Source organism: Pteropus alecto, unplaced genomic scaffold (assembly GCF_000325575.1).
Source record: "Pteropus alecto unplaced genomic scaffold, ASM32557v1 scaffold427, whole genome shotgun sequence".
In the NCBI taxonomy this organism is placed as follows: Eukaryota; Metazoa; Chordata; class Mammalia; order Chiroptera; family Pteropodidae; genus Pteropus; species Pteropus alecto.
In genome coordinates this window covers 1-24,525 of record NW_006440618.1, presented here as the reverse complement: position 1 = coordinate 24,525, position 24,525 = coordinate 1, and positions in this window count along the sequence as shown.

The following is a 24,525-nucleotide window of genomic DNA, read 5'->3' as shown; positions in this document are numbered from 1 at the left end:
ACATTATAAGAAAAGCCATAAGGTAGTTCTCTTTTTAATTTTTTGAGGAACCTCCAAACTGATTTCCATAGTAGCTGTACCAATTTGCAATCCCGCCAACAGTGCAGAGAAGAAAAGCTGGAAATTGTTTTGGGAAACTGGAGCATTCAAAAGTGCCTGGTATTCCGAATAATTTAGAAAGACATGTTTATAACCTGAGCATGACACATGACACAGAAAAGACCTGAGAAGATCCTAAACTTTCCTCTCTGGCTGATCTCTAGGCCCAGTGCAAACAGGAAGGAAAGGCAAAGGCAGAATTGTAAATGGCCTGGCTAAGCAATAAAGGAATACTCAAGTACGGAATCAATCTGTAAAAACTGGGAGAAGTGATTTATGTTTGTTTGTTTGTTTGCTTTTTAAGCTCAGCTATTAGTGGCCTTCTGGATTCCTAGGAGCTTTTCAAACCCCTTATGAACATCTCATTCCCCAGTTTTTCCTTTTACACTATTTGATTGGTGTACTGTTGGCCCCAACTATTAGTTATAAATTTAAACAATTTCCTGTAATTGTTCTTGACAAACACCCTCAAGGAGAAAGCTTTTCAAACTAGGCAAGCTCTGAGATCAAATAAGGTTAGCCTTCCCAGTAGTATATTCCAGGGAACCACCAGCCAGATCAAATAATGATAATTCTCTGGGAATGGAGGGTTCAAAAAGCTCCAATCCTGTTTTACCCCTTCCAGTGGCTGTCAGGCTGCTGTTTTTCACTATGATTGGTGACTTAGTTTTTGAGGCTACCACGGAGCTGGAGAGGGGGTATGGGACTCCTGCAAGTTAAAACACAAGGCATTCTATTACTAGTTTCTGTTGTTTTCCTTGAATAAACATTTTCTTGCTTTTTGCAAACCTGTGGCTAATATCCAGGGTCCTAAGGAAAGATGATTCTGACAGTTTATGTTAATTGTCTCAGTTCTTTTATAGAGTAGTTTCCTGAGTTTTTACTCTATTTTCACTGATGTCATTCCTCCTGTATCCTTTTGCTATGTTCCATCATTAATAATTTCCTTATTTTCTGGCATTATAAGATGTTTCTGCTCATCTGTATTTGACCTCCCCCAGTCCTAGAATCAGTCACTTCTTTAAGGAGGCCTAGGCCCTATTATGAGAACACACACACACACACACACACACACACACACCATAAATAAACTAAAGATGGCCCTGTACATCAGCCCCTAAGTTATTTCTTCACAGCAAGCTGAGCCATTAGTTGAAAGTCTGCCAAAACCAAAGGCAAACTTTAACACATCCAGTATTTATTAAATACAGCAAAAATAAGTATTCTTTTAACCATTTAAGACTACCTGCTTTGCATACCCTATGAAACTGCACCCAACATCTGCTAGTCATCGATAAGATGAATTCTAGGGTATAAAAGACCCCAAGCTGCTGCTGCTCTTTGGAACACTCTGGCCCAGAGACTCTCTATCTTAATGCTGAGCAACAGCACCTAGACACCTCTCCCATTTCTCCCTTAGGAGTTCCTTTGCCCTCTTCTCCCCTGGGTAGTGGTGCTGTGCAGCTCTCTCTGGAAGGTCTCCTGTTGTTAAGCACTTTCTCTCTCAGGCAACCTGTCAAAATACTGTCCAAATAAAACTATCATATGCCACTGCCATCCCATAGTCCTGTCTTTTCCTTGGTAACCCCTCCTTAAATCCTCAAACTCATCACATGGGGCACTGAAGACAGGATTTTGGTTAGGATCAAATAACTGGCATGGAGTCTACACAGTTAGTAAGATAATTAATTGACAGTTTGATCCTGGATGGTCTTAAGTGGCTAGGACTTAAAATTTAGACTGCCTCTGCATCAGTTTGGATGGTATCACTCTTTTCTGTACTGCACTCTGTATTTTCACAGCCTCCTCCTGTATCTCATTAGCCTGGCCAAGTAGTAGCACCAGCATTTGCTTCCATACTATCAGAATTGACTTTGGGGCTAGAGACACTGAGTCATCTGAATGACTGGTCAGCCCACCTGCCTGGGTCCCCCAGGGCAGGCAGTGGATATTGTCTAAGACTTGTGGGCTTGAATAGAAAAAGGGGAACAATGTATCCTTCTGGACTGAGGGTGAGCCACCTCCTGGCTCCACAACAGTCTATAGCAGGAGAAGCTTCCTATAGTGGGCTAATAATTTGGGGCACTCTGAAATGAGAGGATGTCCTCATCCCTGGCGATTGCTATGGTGTGTAAAAAAGATGATAAAACAGAGATGGCCACCAAACACCAGGTGGAGAGTCACCTTTGCAAACAGCTGGATTGCCTCTGCTGTTGTGACACTTGATCATGGTATTGTGGATGTTATCATTCTAGACCTTCCCCAGTGCAAGCGCTCTTACTGAGCTGGCTAAAGCATTACTTAAAGTGACTAAAGGCAAAAAAGTTTATATCCCTGTCCTTCCCAGGACCCTGAAGGACATGGCCATCTTGCTGAAGAGGTGTTCCAAACCACAAGACACATATTGGAGCTTGATTGCTACTGCTTCTCACCAGGGTACCTGAGAACCTGCCTGAAGAGGAGGCAGGAGCCCAAACTCACAGAGCATACCCAATGGAGAGGAGAACTCTGAGGATACTGACTGAAGCCCTTGAAAGGAAAAAAGCAGCACAGTATCCTCTCAGCAGTGACTGGGATAATTTACACTCTGCTTTGCCAGTTACCATCCGCAAAATAAAACAGAAAAGACAAATGGAAAGGGTCAGCCGGGCCTCCTCTCGTTTGCAGGAGGAGACATGTCTTCTTTCTTGCCCTAAGGCCCAATCTCTCCTTAAATACCTTATCTAGGAACCAAAAGAAAAAAAGGCCACCTGGCTGTCTAGAATGTATCTTATAGAGAATGAGCTCCACCTAATAAGGCTATGATAATATGAAGTGGAAAAAATACTGTCCCTACTAAAGGATTCCACATAATTAATATGGAAAGTGGGAATGACTCTCAGAGGAGGCTTTGGACCCTATCCATATGTACTTTGTGGATGTGGACTGTTATTGCTTGCGGGGCTGCGTGCTCTATGGTAGGCCTCATAATAGCTTGGCAAATTGTCAATGGAAAATATTAGCTGAGGCTAAAGATCTCCTCTGCTATTTGGGGCTGTTGGAGTGGGTTTATCAGGTAGAAAATGGTGTACATCATGATGATTTGGCAAGTCAGGGGAAATTGGACCCTGATTCGCCAGATCATCATGAGTTGAGTCCTGAGTCTATCCAGTTGTTTCTCAGGGGGCACCTCACAAATATAAATCCTCTTTATGGACAATAACAGTGAATGCTGAAACTATTCAAGAGGCTGTACCTACTCTGGACTTCATAGAAACTCTTAAAAGACAAATTGAGAGTCAAGTGCTGCCTGTTAATTCTACAATATTCTGCCTGGCCTAAATCAAAATTGCAATGAACAGTGAAGCTGCCTCTCTTCCAGACCAAACAGACAACGTTCAGCCGGGTCTCTGATTAAACTGAATCCCATGATGAACGAGAGAGGTTTAGTGGAACCTAAGAGACGGGGGGATACCAGGTTGGATGACCTCTGGGAAATCAGTGTAGTATTTAAACACTTACTAGATTTAGGCTACAGTCCACAGCAAGAGTTACCTTCGAAGTCATCCTTACCTTCTGTGCCTGCCCCTAATCTCTATCAGTGGCAGGGACCCACTCTACATAATAGCCTGGCCATCATAGAAGCAAGACCCTTCCAGTAAACAGCCACCCTCTTGTATTAACTGTGGTTTTGGCTCCAAAAAATAAATCAAGTTGGCTGGCTCTGTTAGACATAGATGCCCAAATCTCCCAGGAAACACTCTTGTTTTAAACGGACCCATCGAAGAGGTAACAGGCTTGATAATGGGTAATTACCAACTTAACTATTAGAATTGGCCCAGTTTTACTAAAAGATGCTTCTATCTTTGTTGTTTCCCTGAGACTCTCCATTTTCCCATGATTGGAATACACTTTCTAGTCAGCAGGTAACAAGCTTAAGGCTTTTATGCTATTTGTGGGTGCCACCTGGTAGGAATAGGTTAACCTCTTCCTACCAGTACAGGTAGTAAATATGTCACAGTATTGGCTAAGATAAGGCACTGAAGGATTAGGGCTTTTCACAGATGACTTAGGTAAGAATTATTGATTCTACCATCTCACCTTTTAGTTCCCGGGTGTGGCCTGTGCTTAAAGCCACCACCATGAATGGAAGCTAACTACAAACATAGAAAGTTAAACAAAGCTGTTTTCTTTATTGGAGTACCTCTACTAGATATCATTATCCTGATGATGACATTCGTAACAACACAGATAAATAGTTTAGAGCTATAGACTTGGCTAACATGATTTATTCAGTAAAAATTTTGCAAGAAAGTCCACCACAATTTGCCTTCACCTTTGAGTGTCAACAGTATACCTTTACCTGATCACCTGAGTACTTAAATAGCTCTGCAATTACAGATGGGCTATTCGGCCATGACCTGGATGCCTAACCCACAATTCGATCAGAAGCTCAGCTTTTGCATTATATGGACAACATGCTCCTCATTGGACTAAGACTGTCTCACAGGCCATTACAGCTGTGAGTGAACACCTCACTGAGAAGGATGGACAATTTCCTCCCGAAGGTAAAAGGCTCCTTCCAATTGGTTAAAGTGTTGAGTTATATTATATTTGTAATTCAGAAGAGTGAACTATTCCCAATCCAGTAAAAGTCAAGCTCCTAGCACTCCAACTTCCCACATCGGTAAAGGGATCCAACCAACACTTGGTGGGATGCTTGGATTCTGGCACTAAAACATTCTTTCTTCTAGTATTTTCTGACTCCTCTCTATCAGTCACCTGTAACATTTCTACTTTTCAGTTATCAAAACTGAAATCCTTATTGGCACTAAGCCAATCACTCTATGGACTAAGATTCCTATTATGTCTTGGGTAATGGTAAAAGCTCCTTGTAGAATTGGATCAGCAACAGAGGCCTTGCCAAAACCTCCAGAAATGCCTCTGCCCCTTGCCCAATGAGGGCTGAAGGGTGGATGGCCAGCATTCTCAAAACAAGAAAACCAATGGTCTTTTCCAGTGAAGTGAGCAGGGGGTATAAGGAGCCAGACAATGGACAATTGTAGCCTATTACCCTTATTCGAACATTCCAATTTCCATTTATGTAATACTCCTAGCAAGAGTATGCTATTGGCAAACATTTTCCTAAGGTTCCAATTTTCACAGATATGTTCCTGTTTGGTGGTACTGGGCTAACTACTTGAATGTGAATTTGGCAAAATCAGGGCTGGAAAATACAAGGCCAAGTCATTTGAAGTAAAGAGATATGGGGGAAAAATTAGCCAGACTGCCTCCCATTCTACTCATCTGAGTGCAACACTATACCTTAGCTCCTAAAAGACAAGACATGAGAGAGGCATGATACAACAACAAAGCTGACACACTAAACAATCTACCCAAACAGGTAAGCCTTCTGAAGGAGGGTGAATCCCAGAGCTTTGTCATATCTACCAGTGGGCACATGAAAGTCAGGGCATTTAGGCATCCTGGGGTGATTAAAACGGATTGTTAATAGAGGAGCTGACCCAGGAGAGAAGCATTTATACAAAGCCATTGTGAATTGTACCACATGCCAGAAATCTAGACACTGGGCCTATTGCATGGGAGAAAAAATCTGTAAAGGAGAAGGGCCACATTGACTTCAAATTGAACCTGCAAATCGACTTCACTGTGCCTCTCTCATCAGCAGCAGGAGCCAATGAATTTGCCTTAATAATGGTAGTACTTACACAGGCCATCTATTGACTTCTCCATATGAGGCACTTATCTCTGCTAATGTCACTGAAGGTAGACAAAACACCTTTCACAGCCTTTGAGAGAACCACAAGCTACAGAGTCGGATTGAGGCTACCACTTCACCACAAACCAAATACAACCATGGGCACTATGAAATGACATTACAAAATAGCAGTGGCAGGTATCACAGAAATACATAATGGGTCTTCAAACAAAGCCTGTTGCAAGAACTTGGGAAGACAACGGTCCCCCAAGTAGTCAAAATGCTGCCCATTGTCCTGATTACATTAAATTCATCCACTCCATGGCATATCTACACCATGTTTAAATTCATATAAAACTAAGGAGACCTCCAACAGAGATGCCGTGACCTCTGCTGGTGTATACACCCACACCAGATACAACAGAATGACCAGTTTTTGTGGACATGGTAGCCCTGACATTGCTACTCACAGCAAAGGAACCTCCACTTAGTACCTTCATTGTTCCATTCTCCTTCATAGAAAATCCAGAGCCTGACCCCACCTCTCCTTCATCCTGATAAAAACCTGATGTGGACCACCATCTCTGGGACCACCCTCAGCCTGAGTCAGCTCATTGTCAGTGTGAACCAAACAAACCATCCACCACCACTTAGAGAGACTGTACTTTGTGGAACCAACATGGACCTGCTACTGATACCCAGGAGGTAGAACTAATTGCCTTCATGCTAGGTAACAGCATTTGGGTGATGCTCAGGAGACAATCACCAGCCCTACTTCTGGCCACAGATGACTTCTTACTTTAACCCATACTCTGCTGCTGTGCCACTTCCTTACGACCTATCAAAGTGCCATCACAACAGTCTTCTGAGTTAAGTAATATTATTCCCATTTTACAGTTGAAAAATCTAAGTAACTTAAGGTACACACAAAGGTGTATAAATGTTAGCTAACTTGCCTATTGTATCAAACAGCAATGTCTGGCAGATTCCATGTGTGTTTGAATGCTGAGTTTAAATAAATTATAAAGACATGCAACTTAATCCCAAGGTCTTTCAAGAAGTGCTCTGCAGTGACCCAACAAATATACCATGAGATGCTACTAAGAATATATCATACTTTAATAACATGTATCTTTAAACATGAGGTAGGTAGAGCAGTCATGGCTAAATAGAAATATATATCCAAGTCCCTAAAGACACTTGGATACGAATTCTGATTGTTGGATCCTTTCTCTGTCCTGCAAATACATTTCAAAGTAGAACTACAAAGTTTTAGTATCAAAGAACTTAAAGTTGGAAAAGGCCTTGGAGGTAATCTAATCCAGTTCTAGTCCAAGGCATAGGAATAGAAATGGACTTGCCTAGAGACCTAGGGTATTGGTAGAAGAGCTGGTAATAGAACCTGAGCTCTATTACATAGTAATAAAAATAATTAAAACAAAATCAATTATAATACTAGCTATTATCATTTTGGGGGTATGTGCAATAGGCCCTGTATTATCTTATATGTATCTTAAGATATACATAAGACATATCATATATATTTTATATAGTATATGTTATAAAATCTTACATATGTTTCTTATTTAATACCATAATGCAATATAGGTGTTATCTCCATCTTGAAGAAGAGTTTATAAGTCCAGGATCACACAAGTATTACATGGCAAAATCTTGATTTGAATCAAGTTCCCTTAAACTCAACTTTTATTCATGCTATTAAACTACAAAAATAATTGAAAATAATATCAATGAGACAAGAGCAGGATTAAGGCAAATATATGTATTCCATGATCAATATCAGATAGATCTCTGCCATAGTTTTGTTCTTGTCTCAAGGAAAGTCTGAATGAAAAAAAGTATATGCACTGCATATCACCACTTCAAGTTGTAAAGATGAGATCATCTGGAAAAAAACAGTGTTTTACTCTCTCTTCTGATTCTCTTGCAGATGTTCCATTTTTGTTTTCAATTGCATAGTCTTTCTTTCCTTTTTTGACCTGTCCCAGTGATTTGTTATACTGCTTTCTTAGGTTACAGAGAGATAACAGAAGAAGACACAGATGTGTTTTGTACTGAACCCTTTCCGTGAACTCTTCACCTGCAGCGGCATTAATCACCAGAAAGGCTGTCGAGGAAAATAGCCAGTTGTCTTGTGAAGCTTTCCCAAAAAATTCCTCAGGGCTGTTTTTTCTCTATCAATCTCCCTAAACCGGATATTTAAAGCCTTCTGCAGTTTTTGAATGTGGATCCTGGTCCTCTTCTCCTCTCCAAGGTTGTTCACAAGGGCCTTCCGCAGGTATATGGGGTCTCCTGTTTTCATGGTGTTCTTCTTCACTGTGTAGCCCATTCCACCCATGTTCAAGCTTTGGCAGAGGATGTTCAAGACATGAGAGTGAGGGTGCCTATAAATGCCTCAGTAAAATGATTCTCCTGCAATTTGGAATATCAGAACTATGGCACCATGGGAACGGAGACTCACAGAATCTTGGAGCTGAATGGCACCACAGATTCACTTAGCTCAAATCCTCATATTTACTGATCAGAAGATTTTTAAGCTTGTATATATTCTTAGAATAGAAACAGAGATTAGCATTTTGATAGACCAGAATGGCAATCGGGATGCCTGTTATTGTTTTGTGCTTACACTTACTTTGAATGGTAAGTGCCTTTAGGTACTCATAATCAGAACCAGAATGTTTATGGATAAAGAAAAATAGAAAATAGATTCAACAATCTGGTTTAGTTTTAGAAGCTATCTCCATTCCTTTATGTATTCACTTATAATTGATAAATAACTGAGATTTTTGTCATTTGTCTTGGTACTAGACTTAAAGAACTTTCTCATGGGGTATGTATTTTTCATACAAAAAAACGACAGGAAACAGGAAAATATACATGTATCTATTCATGTGTGCAAAAAAGAAACAGGAAATATAAACTAAAAACTAAAGGTATGGTACAGATAGGAAGGGACAGGGGCAAGGGTGGGAAAATGAAAACAGGGTAGAAGACATAAGAAGAGGGACACTTTTTTGAGTATATCTTTTAATTGTTCTTACATTTAGAAATATGTTAATATTTATGTGTTCAAAAATAATTAAAATCAAAAAAGATTGGGAGGTACCCCACACTTTTTATTGTGTAGTCTAGGGTTAAGAAAGAAGTAAATATATTGTGGACAATGAGAGCCAGGTTCTGTCTGTTGGGTAAAAACTATAAATAAAGGAATGAGGAAGGCTATAGTATAACATACTCTGTAGTGCTGGATTGGAAGTGGAGATGTCAGTATGAAATTCACAGTATGGTTCTGTGAATCAGATGAACTCATGGTTCTATGAATTCTTGTGAAGAATGGCCCACTAGAAACTGTCTTCACACATGCCTTAGTGACTTGGTACTTTGTGACTCTCCCCAACATGGCTGGAGCCCCATTTATTCTTGGCCTCAAAATTGTGGAATGGGAAAACAACAGCTTTTATGTCCCCCTCTTTAGGTTTTAGCTATGAGTTTCACCTAAGCCTTGATTATGTTATTACTTTAATCTCATCATGAGCAGACACATATATAATTCTTCCAGTCTTTTAATCAGGGTAGAAAACCTGAATAATGTAGAATGTTCCTAATATATAGGAAGGCACATTTTTCTTCTAACAGGATAATATTAATAATTTTTTTCATTGACGTATTATCGACACATAACATTTTATGTTTCAGGTGTACAACATAATGATTCGATATTTGTATATATTGCAATGACCACCACGATGTCTGGTTAATATCTGTCCCCATGCATAGTTACAAAATTATTTTCTTGTGATGAGAACTTTTAAGATATACTCTTAACAACTTTCAAACATACAACACAGTATTATTAACTATAGTCACCATGCCGTACATTATAACCCCATAACTTATAACTCGAAGTTTGTACCTTTGACCCCATTCACCCATTTTTCTCACTCTCATTCCCAATTGACCCTTGCTTCTAGCAACCACTGGTCTGTTCTCTGTAGCTATCAGCTTGTTTTTTGTTTTTTGTTTTTTTAAAACAGAATTCACATATAAGTGAGATCACATGGTACTTGTCTTTCTCTGATTTATTTCACTTAACATAATGCCTTCAAAGTCCATCCAGATGTCACAAGTGGTAGGATTTCTTCCCTTTTATATGGTGAAAATATTCCGTTGCATTATAAATACCTCATTGTCTTTATCTGTCTGTTTATAGACACTTGTTTCCATGTCCTGACTATTGCAAATAATGCGGCAATGAATATGTGGGTGCAGATATCTCTTCAAGACAGTGATTTCACTTCCTTTGGCTATATATCCAGATATGGCATTGCTGAATCATATAGTAGTTCTATTTTTTAATTTTTTTGAGGAACCACTATACTGTTTTTCCACAGTGGCTATACCAATTTACATTCGACCAACAGTGCACAAGGTTCCCTTTTTTCTCCACATCATCCCCAACACTTATTTCCTGTATTTTTGATAATAGCCATTCTGATAGGTACAAGGTATTAACTTGTGGTTTTGACTTGCATTTCCCTGATGATCAGTGTTGTTGAGCACCTTTTCATATGCCTGTCTTCTTTAGAAAAGTGTCCGTTTAGGTACATTTTTAATCGAATTATTTGTTTTTTTGCTATTGAGTTGTATGAGTTCTTTATATATTTTTATTTTGGATATTAACTCCTTAGCAGATAGATGGTTTACAAGTATTTTTTCCCATTGTATAGGTTGCCTTCTCATTTTGTTCTTTCTTTGGCTGTGCAAAAGCTTTGGTATAGTCCCACTTGTTTATTTTTGCTTCTGTTGCATTTGTTTTTGGTGTCCGATCCAAATAAATCACCAAGGCCAATGTCAAAGAGCTTACCATCTAATGTTTTCTTCTAGGATATTATAGTTTCAGGTCTTATATTCAAGTTTTTAATACACTTTGAGTTAAATTCGTGTATGGTGTAAGATAGGGACCCAGTTTTACTCTTTTGCATGACACTGTTTCCCAGCACCATTTATTGAAGAGATTATCCTTTTCCCATTTGTATATTCTCATCTCCTTTGTCATAAATTGACTAAATATGTGCGGATTTATTTCTGGGCTCTCTATTCTGTTTTATTGGTCTATGTGTCTATTTTTATTACCGTTTTGATTACTATAGATTTGTAATAAAGTTTTAAATTAGAAAGTATAAGTTCTCCAGCTTTGTTCTTTTTTCTCAGGATTACTTTGGCTTTTCATGGTCTGTTGTGCTTCCATATAAATTTTAGGATTTTTCTTTCTAATTCTGTGGAAAATGCCATTAGAATTTTAGAGGGATGGCACTGAATCTATAGATGAGTTTGGGTATTATGGAAATGTTAACAATTTAATTCCTTCTATCCATCAAAACAGGCTATCTTTTCATTTATTTGTGCCTCCTTGATTAAATTTATCCCAGAGTATTTCTTCGTTTTTGATGCTATTGTAAAGAGCATTGTCATATTTTTCAGATATGTGGTTGCTTGTGTATAGAAACACAGCTAGTATTTGTTTTTATGTTGGCTTTGTATCCTGCATCTTTATGTTTATTAGTTCTAACAGGTTTATTTGATAGAGTCTTTAGGATTTTCTACAAAGAAAATGTGCAGACAAGGACAATCTTAGTTATTCCATTCTAACTTGTATGTCTTTTCTTTTTCATGCTTAATTACTCTAGTGAGGACTAGTTGAATAGGAATGGTGAGTAGGTACTCTTATCTTGTTCCTGATCTTAGAGGAAAAGCTTTCAAACTTTCAACCATTGAGAATGACATTAGTTGCGAGTTCGTCACATACGGTTTTAGGATGTCTATGACCAATTTGTGGAGAGTTTTTAATTGTGAAAGGATGTTGAATTTTGTCAAGTGATTTTTCTGCATTTATTGAAATAACAGTAATTTTGTTCCATTCTATTAAAGTGGTGTATTGCATTTATTGATGTACATATGTTGGACTACTGTGTTTAATCTGTGGTTGGATGAACTTGTGGATGTGAAATCTGCAGATATAAAGGGCAAATGCACCATTAAAGAAAAAAAATATAATGTAAAAGCTAGTATTACTATAACTTTGGTTTGTAACTACAAATCTTGTTTTCTCCATAATTTAGGAAACTAATGCATTTTATAAAGTTATTATGATGCTAAGCCAAATAAGCCAGACAGAAAAAGTTGAAAACCACATGATATCATTTACATGTAGGATATAAACCTAAAAGCAACAAACAAACAGGACAAACAAGCAGAGACTCATAGATATGAACAATAGACTAGTGGTTACCAGAGGGTAGGTGGGACTGGGGAGGAGGGAGAGAGATGCGATAAAAGGGGTCAAATATGTAAAATTAGAAGTTATATAAATTACATCAAGTAAATAAAAATATATAAAAAATAAAATTAAAATAAAAAGTCATTAGTTTATTTTGGGGACATGCAACATATAAAGATGTAATTTTGTAACATCAACAGCCAAAAGGGGCAGGGATAAAGCTGTAAAGGAGCAGAGTTTTGTATGTTATTAAAATTAAGCTGCTATACATTCAAATTTGAATGTTAAAACTTTAGGATGTTGAATGTAATCTCCATGGCAACTACTAAGAAAATGTCTACAGAATATAAACAAAAGAAAATTAAGATGGAATTTAAATATTTCACTACAAAAATCAACTAGACACAAAAGAAGTCAGGAATGTAAAAACTGAGGACCAAAAAGCTGTAGGACATATAGAAAACAAATAGCACAATGACAGAAGTAAGTCCTTCCTTATCAGTAATTACTTTAAATGTAAATGGGTTAAACTCTCCAATCAAAAGCCAGATTGTCAAAATGAATAAAAATATATTATCCAATTATAAGCTGTCTACAAAAGACTCACTTGATATTCAAAGACACAAACAGTTTGAAAATGAATGCAAATAGTAACCAAAAGCAAGCACAAGGATCTATACTAATACCAAAACAAAACAGATTTTAAATAAAAAAAATTTGTAAGATACAAAAAAAGATATTACATATTAGTAAAAGTTTCAACACAGCAGGAAGACATAACAATTATAAACATTTACACATCTAATGACAGAATACTGAAAACATGAAACAAAAACTGATGGAACTGAAGAGAGAAATAGACACTTCTGCAATAATAGCTAGAGACTTCAATAGCTCTCTCACAATAATGGACAGGACAACCAGACAGAGGATAAGTAAGGAAATAGAGAATTTAACACAATAAGCCAATGAGATCTAACAGACATATAAGAAACACTCCACTCAACAACAGCATACATGTTCTTCTCAAGTGAACATAGGACATATTCCAGGATAGACCATATGTTAGGTGACAAATTAAGTCTCAATATTTAAAAAGATAGCTATCATATAAAATATCTACTCCGATCACAACAGGATGAAGTCAGAAATAAATAACATAAAGAAAACCGAAAAATTCACAAAATTAAATAATGGAAAAATTAAATAATACACTTTTAAACAACCAGTAGATTAAAGAAGAAATCACAAGGGAAATTAGAAAATACTTATAGGTGAATGCAAATGAAAACACAAAATACCAAAAGTTATGGGACATAGCAAAAGTGGAAATTTGCAGCTATAAATACTTACATTAAAAAATAAGATCTCAAATCAAGGACCTAACTTTACAACTTAAGCAACTAGGAAAAAAAAATAACAAACTAAACCCAAAGCTAGAAGGAAAAAGGAAATAATAGAGATTAGAGCAGAGATAAATAAAATAGAGAATAGAAAAACAAGAGAAAATCAATAAAGCCAAAACCTGGTTCTTTTAACAAACCAACAAAGCTGACAGGCATTTAGCTGGATGGCTGAAGAAAAAAAGAAGAGTCAAATTGTTAAAATCAGAAATAAAAGTGGGGCAATACTACTGATGCTACAGAAATAAAAATGATTGTAAGAGAGTACTATGAACAATTGTGCATCAAGAAATTGGATAATGTTCATGAAATGGACAAACTCCTAAAAACACAAACCTACCAAGACTAAATCACACAAAAAAAAGACAATCTGAATAGATGTATATCTAGTAAGGAGAGTCAATCAATAATCAAAAATCTCCAAACGAAGAAAACCCTAGATCTGATGGCTTAACTGGTAAAATTTAGAAATATTTAAAGGACTAATATCAATCTTTCTCAAACTTTTCCAAATAATTGAAGAGGAGGAGACACTTCCTAACTCATTCTATAAAATCAGCATAACCCTGACATCAAAGCCAACCAAAAACACTATAAGAAAAGTACAAACTAATATCCTTTGTGAACACTGATGCAAAAATCCTTAACAAAATACTAGCAAACAATTCATCAGCATATTAAAAATTACTCAGAATGACCAAATGAGATTTATTCTGGAATGCAAGGATGTTTCAACATGTAAAAATATCAATTAATATATCACATCAACAAAATGAAATAAAAAAATATATGAATATCTGACAAGTTAGAAAAAGCATCTGACAAAATTCAACTCCCTTTCATGATAAAAAAAAAATTTCTCAAAGTAAGAACAGAAAGAAAGTACCCCACATAATAAAAGCCATACATGAAAACTCACAGGAAACATAATATGATAAAAGACAGAAAGCTTTTCCTCTGAGATCAGGAAAAAGGCAAGGACACCCACTTTCACAACTTCTATTTAATATAGTACTGGAAGTTATAACCAGAGAAATTAGGCAAGCGGAAGAAATAAAAGTCATCCTAATTGGAAAGGTAGAAGTGAATTTATCTCTGTTTTCAGATAATGTGACCTTATATGTAGAATATCCTAAAGATTCCACAGAAAATGTTATAATTAATTAGGCAAAGTAGCAGGATATAAAGTTAACAGTCAAAAATCAGTTGCATTCTACACAAAAACAATGAACAATTTGAAAAGTTTTAAAAATAGCATTTAGAATAGCATCAAGAAGAATAAAATTCTTAAGAATTAACCAAGGAACTGAAAGACTTGTATAATGAAAACTACAAAACATTACTGGAAGAAATCAAGAGGACATAAATAAATGGAAACACATTTCACGTTCATGTATTGAAAGACTTAATATTGTTAAAATATTATCCAAAGTGATCTACAGATTCAATGCAATACCTATTGATATCCCAGTGACATTTTTACAGATATAGGAAAACTTATCCTAATATTCTCATGGAATCTCAAAGGGCCCCAAACAGCCAAAACAATCTTGAAAAAGAACAAAACCAGAGAATTCACACTTCCTAATTTCAAAACCTACTACAAAGCCACAGTTATCAAAACAGTGTAGTACTGGCATAAAGACAGACATATAGACCAATGAAATAAAAAAGAGAATCCAGAAGTAAACTCTCGCATATATAGTCAAATGATTTTGACAGAAGTGCCAAGACCATTTATTTGAAAAAGGACAGTCTTTTTAATAAATGGTGTTGTGAAAACTGGATATCCACGTACAAAAGAATGTAGTTTGACCCTTACCTAACCATCACATATAAAAATTAACACAAAATGAATCAAGGACCTAAATTTAAGTCCTAACACAATAAAAGTCTTAGAAGAAGAAACAGGACAAAAGCTTCGAGACATTGCATTTGGCAATGACTTTTTTTAATATGACACGAAATGCATAGGCAACAAAAGAAAAAATAGACAAATTAAACTTAATAAAAATATTGTTTTTGTAAATCAAAAGACTATACACAGAGTAAAAAGGAAACACTCAGAATGGAAAAAAAATATGTAAATCATATATCTCATAAGGAACTAATATCCATAATAGAGAATTCTTAAAGCTCAAAAACCAAAATCCCAACAAACCTGATTCGACCAGGTGGAGGATTTGAATAGACATTTCTCCAAAGGTATATGAATGGCCAAAAAGCATATGAAAAGATTCTCAACATTACTAATAATTAAGGAAATAAAATTCAAAACTACAGTGAGATATCACCTCACATCCATTAAGATAGCTACTATAAAAGAGAAAACAACAGGTATTGCCAAGGATGTGGAGAGATTTGTACACTTGTGCAGCACTAGTGGGAATTTTAAATGATACAGCTGCTACGGAAAACAGTATGGAGTTTCCTCAGTAACTTAAAAATAGATTTACCATATTACCAGTAATTCCAATTCTGGTTATATACCAAAAGAATTGAAAGCACGATCTTGAAGAAATAGTTGTACGCTCGTATTCATAGCAGCATTATTAACAATATCTAAAACATAGAAGCAATCCAAGTATCCATCAACTGATGAATGGATAATCAAAATGTGGTATATACATACTATGGAATATAATTTACCTTAAAAATAAAGGAAATTCTATAATATGCAAGAATATTGACAAACCTTGAGGATATTATGCTAAGTGAAAAAAGATCACAAAAAGACAAATGCTGCATGATTCCACGTAGGTATTTAGAGTAATCAAAATCATAGACAGAAAATAGAATGGTGGTTGCCAGGGGCTGTGATAAGGATCGAATTGAGAGTTGTTTAATAAGTACAGAGTTTCAGAGTTTTATCTGTACCAAGATAAGATGAAAGAGTTATGGGGATGGATGGTGGTAACAGCTACACAATAATGTAAACGTATTTAATACCACTGTACTGAACACTTAAAAATGGTTGATGGTAATTTTTTTAATTTGTTGGGGTAACATCAGTTAATAACACTATATAAATTTCAGGTGTACAACTCTATAATACAACTTGAAGTCTAGTCTCCTTCCATCACCATATATTATACCACCTTTACCCTTTTATCCTTCTACACCCCTTCACCTCTGGTAACCACCACTCTGTTGTCTGTATCTATGCATTTGGTTTGTTCATTTGTTGCCTTTTGTTTTGTATCCCATATATGACTGAAAAAATACAGTTATTTCCTTTTCTATCTGACTTATTTCACTTAGCACGATACTCTCAAGATCCATCCATGTTGTCGCAAACGGCAATATCTCATCTTTTTTATGACTGAGTAGTATTCTAGTGTGTGTGTGTATTAGTCTATTCTCTGTGTATGTAAATAGACAGACAGACAGACAGACAGACAGACAGACACACACACACACACACACACACACACACACACACCTTTACCCAATCATCAAGGTGGTAAATCTTATGCTATGTAAAAAAAAAAAAGAGAGACACCACAGAAAGCTAATATGAAAAAAGCTATAATCTGGGTCCCAATCTGCACCCTGCCTGGTTGTACTGACATCACAGAAACCTATCTAGTGACATGGTAAGTTTGAAAATGAAATTTGGGGCACCTTTAAGAAAGTTCAGAAAATGTGGGTGGCAAAAGCAGCCCAAATGCTTCCTTGCCACTTAAAAAAAAACACCTTACATTGGGTGAAATAAATTGAATGATACCCCAGAAGATATGTCTGTGTCCTATTCCCTATAACTTCTAAATATGACATTGTTTAGAAGGTTTTTGTGTATATAATTAAGTCAAGGATATTGATTTGGTATTATCCTGGATTATTCAGGTGTACTCTACATCTAATGACAAGGGTCTTTAGAAGAAGAAAAGAAGACACAGAGAGGAAGAGAGATCATGTGAGGACAAGGGCAAAGATTAGAGTGAGCAGCCATAAGTCAAGAAATGCATACAGCCATCACAAATTGGAAGAGGCAAGGAAAAGAATTTGTCCTAGAGCTTCTAAAGGGAGCATGGTCCTGCCAACACTTTGATTTTAGACTTCTGGTCTCCAGAGCTGTGAGAGAGCAAACTTCTGTTTTAGCAAGGAAGGAGGGAGGAAAGGAGGGAGGGAGGCTGATAACTTCCAAATCTGGGGAGAGGTTTAGTCATGAAGCTATAGGTTACCCCAAAATATCAACCTAAAGTGATCTTCTCAAGGACACATTATAATAAAACTATCTAAAATCAAAGACAAAGAGAATTTTTAAAGCATCAAGACAAAACAAAACAAAACAAAACTCACATATAAAATAACCCCCATTAAGCTATCAGCAGATTTCTAAGCAGAACCAGCACATGCCAGGACCGAGAGAGATGATAAATTCAAGGTGAAAAAAGAAATACACTGCCAAACAAGAACACTTTACACAGCAAAACTGTCTTTCAGAAACAAAGAAGAGATAAAGAATTTCTCAAATAAACAACAGTTGAGAGTGTTGATCTACACTAGATGTGCCTCATAATAAATGCTGAAGAGTTCTTCAAGCTGAAAGGAACTGGTGCTAATTAGTAACATGAAAGCATATGAAAATATAAAACATTCTGGTAAAGGTCAGTATATAGACAAATTCAAATATAAAACATACTGGTAAAGGTCAGTATATAGGCAAATACTGTTATGGTGTGCTGCTTACTTAACTCCAGTAAAAAGTTAAAGGACAGAATCATTAAAAATAACAACTACAGTAATTTGTAAATAGACACAAAATATAAAAAGTAAATTTTGACATAAAAACATAAGATGTGGTGGGAGGAGTAAAAGGATAAAGTTTTTGTATGCAACTGGAGTTAAGATGCCATAAGCTTATAATATAGACTGTTATATATGTAAGAGGTTTTATGTAAGCTTCATGGTAACCACATAGCAAAACCTACAGCAGATACACAGAAGTTAAAAAGAAAGGAATGAAAGCAGACCACTACAGAAAATCATCAATTTACAAAGAAAGTACGAGAGGAAGAACAAACAAGGGAACTAAAAAACAGCCAGAAAATAAGATGGCATTAGTAAGTCCTTATCTATCAATAGTTACTCTAAATGTAAACGAACCAAATTCTCAAGTCAACCGCATACAGCAGTTGAATGGATTAAAAGAAAATAAGACCCAATGATATCCTGCCTACAGGAGACTCACGTCAGATTCAAAGACAAACACAGACTGAAAGTGAAGGGATGGGAAGAGATATGCATGTAAATGCAAACAAAATGAGAGCATACTTACTTCAGACAAATAGACTTTAACTCAAACACTGTAACAAGAGACAAAGAAGGTCATTACATAATAATAAAGGGGTCGATTCATCAAGAGGATATAACAATCATAAATTTATATGCCCGCAACATTGGAGCACCTAAATATATTAAGCAAATAATAAAAGTTCAGATGACAATACAATAATAGTAGAGGACTTCAATATCCCCTTTTCAACAATGGACAGACCATCTAGACAGAAAATCAATGAAGAAACATTTATACTTTAGAACAAATGTACATAACAGACATTTCCAGAACATTCTATCCAATAGCAGCAGAATACATATTCTTCGCAAGTGCACATGGAACATTCTCCAGAATAGATCATATGTTAGGTCCCAAAACGTCTCGGCAAATTTAAGAAGACTGAATTGATACCAGGCATCTTTCCCAACCACAATGGTATGAGACCAGAAATCAGTAAGAGGAGAAAAACTGAAAAACTGACAAATATGTGGAAATTAAACTCCTGGACAACCAATGAGTCAAATAATAAATCAAAACAGAAATAAAATATCCTGAAACAAATCAAAATGGAAACACAACATACCAAAACTTATGAAAAGCAGCAAACACAGTTCTAAGAAAGCTTATAACTATATATATCTACATTAAGAAAAAAGAAAGATCTCAAACAACCTAACTCCACACCTCAAGAAGCAAACAAAAATCAAATCAAGACAAAACAAAACAGAACTATGCCCAGAGTTTGCAGAGGGAAGGAAATAACAAAGACCAGAAAAGAAAACATAGGGTGGAAGCTCCTTGACATGGGTCTTGGCAATGATTTTTTGGATGTGACAGCAAAAGCACAAGCAACAAAGCACAAATTAAAACGTGGGACTACATTAAGTCAGGAAGCTGTACAGCAAAGAAACAATCTACAAAATGAAAAGGTAACCTATTGAATGGGAGAAGATATTTGTAAACTATCAGTATAAGAAGGGGTTACTATCCAAAATGTATAAGGAATTCAGACAACCTAATAGCAAAACAAACAAACAAACAAACAACAACAAAAAAAACCCCAAACAACTGATAAATGGGCCGAGGACCTAAATAGACAGTTTTCCAAAGAACATATACAAATAGGCAACAGGTATACAAAAAGATATTCAGTATCAGTAATCATCAGTAAAATGCAAGTCAAAACCACAATGAGGTATCACCTCACTCTTGTTAGAATGGCTATCATCAAAAGGCAAAAGATAACAAGTTGAGAAAAGGAATCCACTACACTAACTTTTGGTGGGAATGCAAATTAGTACAGACATTATAAAAAACAATAAGCTCAAAAAATTAAAAAGAGAACTAGTATATGATCCAGTAATTCCACTTCTGGGTATATATCCAAAGAAAATGAAATCATTATCTTGAAAAGATATCTGCACTCCCATATTCACTACAGCCTTATTCACAAGAGACAAGATACGGAAACAACCTTAGTGGCCTCTAACAGATGAATGGACAAGAAAGATTTCACACTTCTTTATCTATTCATCTGTGTGTGGTTAGAACATATATACGGAATATTATTTGGCCATAAGCAAAAGGAAACCCTGCTATTTGCGACACCATGTATGGACCTCGAGGACATCAACCTAAGTGAAGTCAGACAAAGAAAGACAAATATTTTACCACATCACTTATACCGGGAATGTAAACAAGCCAACTTATAGAAATACAGAGTAGAGTGGTGGCTGCCAAGGGCTAGGGGAAATGGGAAGATGTTGGTCAAACAGCACAGAATTCCAGTTATAACATGAATCTAAGATCTGGGGATCTAACATAGAGCATTGTGATTGCAATTAACTATATTTGTTTAGTGGTATGCTTGAAAGCAGCTAAGAGTAAATGCTCCAACCACATGAACAAAGATCATAAATGATCTAACCACACAAACAAAATGTGAGGGGGTGGAAGTATTAAATAACACTCTTGTGGTAATTGTTTTACAATCTATATGTATATCAAATCATCACAATGTAGACCTTAAACTTACACAATAGTATACGTCGACTATTTCTCAATAAAGATGAAAAAAACAGCAAAGCAGCAGCTCACCTGATTTTATCACACAGCAAATTCTGCATGAGATGGCATTGCTATCTCTTGATGCATCCCTTCAGATAAATATGCGCACACAATCCAATTGCACCCCAAGTAACACCTTCAACTATCACCCCAAATATACAAACAAAACTATACTACATATTTCCAGAACACATTTCGGGACACACTATCTTTCATATACACTAAACGCACATACAACTGCTACTTGCGACCAAAATACAAATACAAACTACTTCATACTACCTAGGTTTTTACAGACAAAAGTCTACTCATCTCAAATATTCATATATCACACCTACACTATATATACATGCAAAATAGGTGCTTTAACACAAACATATACAACAAACACACTACCCATATGTTCACAATGGGTACACAGAATATCAAAAACCAAGTATACAGTTGTTTCATGAGTTCCCCGCCCCCCACAAAAAATACCCACATTTAATTCCCACATACCTAAAATACACACTGTCCACAATTCTTGAACACACAAATCTACAGAGCCTGTCTGTTTCCAAATGCACACACTGAATCTCTCACATCTTCCAGAATACACATACCATAAACCCTATGAATCCATATACACACACGGCCACACATAACATAATTTAACCAAATATACAGATTACCCCACAAACATTAAAAATACACACATAAGTAACCACTCCAAGCTGATCAATCATTACATCCTAGAGGTAACACAGAGGATCCCTGAACCCTTTAATACAAATACAAAGCCTTCGATGCACACACTTACAAACTACCTACAAATATACACCTCTCTAGCTCAGACAGATACATATGAAGCACAAAAACCAGATTATAATATTACTACCACAATCTCCAAACATTCCCAAATACACATGCAGAAACCCTAGCATTAACTAAAGGTAATTATTACCATTCCTGACAATCCCAAACCCTTTATATAAACTTATGTAATGCACCAACACTCTGATGGAGGTAGACACAAAGCAATATACACTCCTCAGACACAAAGAAAACATCTCCAGCACATTATATATAAATACACATAGGCCCATTCTAAATCCCAAAGTATACATCTTAAACCACCACACCCCTAAAAACACAGAACCAAATCACGTAATTGCAGTACATACAAATATAATTCTCCCACTCCCTGGTATAAACACATAACCCCATTACTTTATCAGTATAAAAATACTCACTCCCAGATATATACTAACCCCCAATGAAAAATGCAAATACATACCCTAGAAAATATTTATCCAATCTGCTAAGCTCCTTGAATACACACACACGAACTCAATACACATGCTTCTCACCACAAGCTCCAAATATACCCACAACTGAGTTAGAATAGAAATAACGTGGAACTCCATTTTAAAACCAGACTCCATCCTGTCTATAAGGTCATGAATATAAAGAGAAAAACCAAGATGCTGATTAACTGCCTCTGCCCACATCCTAAATGTACATAACATGGAAGAACACAATGCAATCAGCAGACCCTGTAAAAATAATCAACATATCATGTTCTCATGAAGGTAATCATTATTTGTAAGAAAACCAGAGATTGTAAAACTCCTATGTAAGTCTGTTTTCTACAGAACCTGAAAGAAAACCCCTTCATGAGACAAGATTTAGTAGAGAAATTGTTTGCTGACCATAGCAATAACAATCGTGAGACGATCCTCCAGTTTTCCCTCCCTGGCCACCTTGCCCTTGCCATATCCCCTAAAAAAAACTGTCACACAGTCCTATTGGAGAGCCACCCAGCTTCTTTCTTCCTGCTGGTTCCCTGATGCACTAGCTAGCTCTCAAGCTCTGCTTGCTGAACTGTATATCAGGTAGAGTACTCATTCCTATGACATTGGAACTCAAGAACCTGGCATTAGTAGCTCTGGCAACACAATTCCCATCACACTAAGAGTAAGCAAACATACTTGTATGCATCGGCGTAATCCCACACTCCCAAATACTCACACTGAAAAAACCCCGCTATCATCCAGAATACAGATTCATGGAAACCACACACCACCAATCAACTGCACATTTTGATATAGCACTATCCCATAAAATAGTCACAGACCTGCCTTCACACACACAAGTACATACTCACAATTCCTGAAAATCACCAAAAACAGACGCAAACACACAGCACACACCAAACACATATAAAGGATCCCTTCACATTTCAAAAATGTGCCAAAAAATGGCCTTACTTCAAAAATAATATAGGCACTTTTTCCAACATGCCAATATACACATGCAACTAAACCTTCTTGTTGGGAGCTGAGCTAAATTGGCGAGCTTTGAGATAAGTGGCACTAAAACTATTTTAATCACTCAGTGCTTTCCAAGAAAAGAGTTGTGAGAACTTCATTTGTTTTGCAGGAGGAGTAACTGGGCTGACCTTGGGTCTTGACTGCTGTTTTCTCATTGCAATGCTATAAGTAGTGTGTTCTATATAAACTCGGGGACACAGACACAGCTTGAATCTGTGCTCCCTCTTGCAGTTCTGTCTATCTTCTTTCTTTTCCTCAGTCCATGCTCCCCCTTTCAGGTACCCTCAATTACTTCGTCGGCTGGCTTCCGACAAAGTGGCGCCCAAACAGGGACCTGAACACGGGAGATAACAGCTAGGACGTGCCGCAGAGTAAGGCATGCGCACGCGGAATCTGAGGGGCCCAAGAGTCCTGTAGGCGGCCAACCGTAAGTACGCAGGAGAATTGTAATATAGAAACTGAAACAGAAAATTAAAGAAGTGAAAATGGGCCAAGGAAATAGCCGGCTGCTTTTTGTACATACGCTTAAAAATATACTCAGAGTAAGAGGGACCAAAGTGGGCCAGCAACAATTAACTAAGTGTTTACAATTTGTAGAAGAAGTATGTCCCTGGTTTCCGGAAGAAGAAACCTGGAAAAGGGTAAGACAAAAATTACAAGATTATTATGATGTTCATGGGCCTAGTAAGGTCCCGGTGGAAACTTTTGGGTTGTGAACCCTAGTCCGAGACTGCTTAGACCCCTGACATGAGAGGGATAAGTGGCAGGAGCAGGGAGGTCAGGACTCTAAGACTACCTCAGCTACAGAGAGCTCTGAAGGAAAGAGCACAATTGAGAACCAAAGTGAAACTAAGCCCTCGGCACCGCCTGATGAAGGTTTAGGTGCGCCTTTTACTTCCCTCTTTTATGAGGATGAGGAAGATCCTCTCAACCCCGGGGATGCGGCACAATTAGGAGATGGCAACCTGCTGCCCTTTGAGGCGTTTGTGGATGATTCGTTGGGAGGAAAACAGATAGCAAAATTGGAAAAGAAAATAGAGGCGTTGACACAACAATTAAAAGCCTTTGGCTGCGACTCACCCGGGCCACCTCAAATGCTTACTCCTGCTATGATAGCTGGATTGGACCCCCCCTTTGGTTAATATGAATAAGGAACAACATTTGACCCCTTTAAAATTACCTGGATCTACTGCCCCACTCCGTTCAGGGTTAGAGCAAGGCCTTCAGCAGGGTTAGAGCAAGGCCTTCAGCCTGTTTCTTACAAAACGCTGAAAGAACTTAAGATCACTCGTGAGGAGTCTAAACAGTATTTTGGGAAAGATACTGTTACGCCGGAGAGTCCATTCCTAGGTTCTCTTTGATGG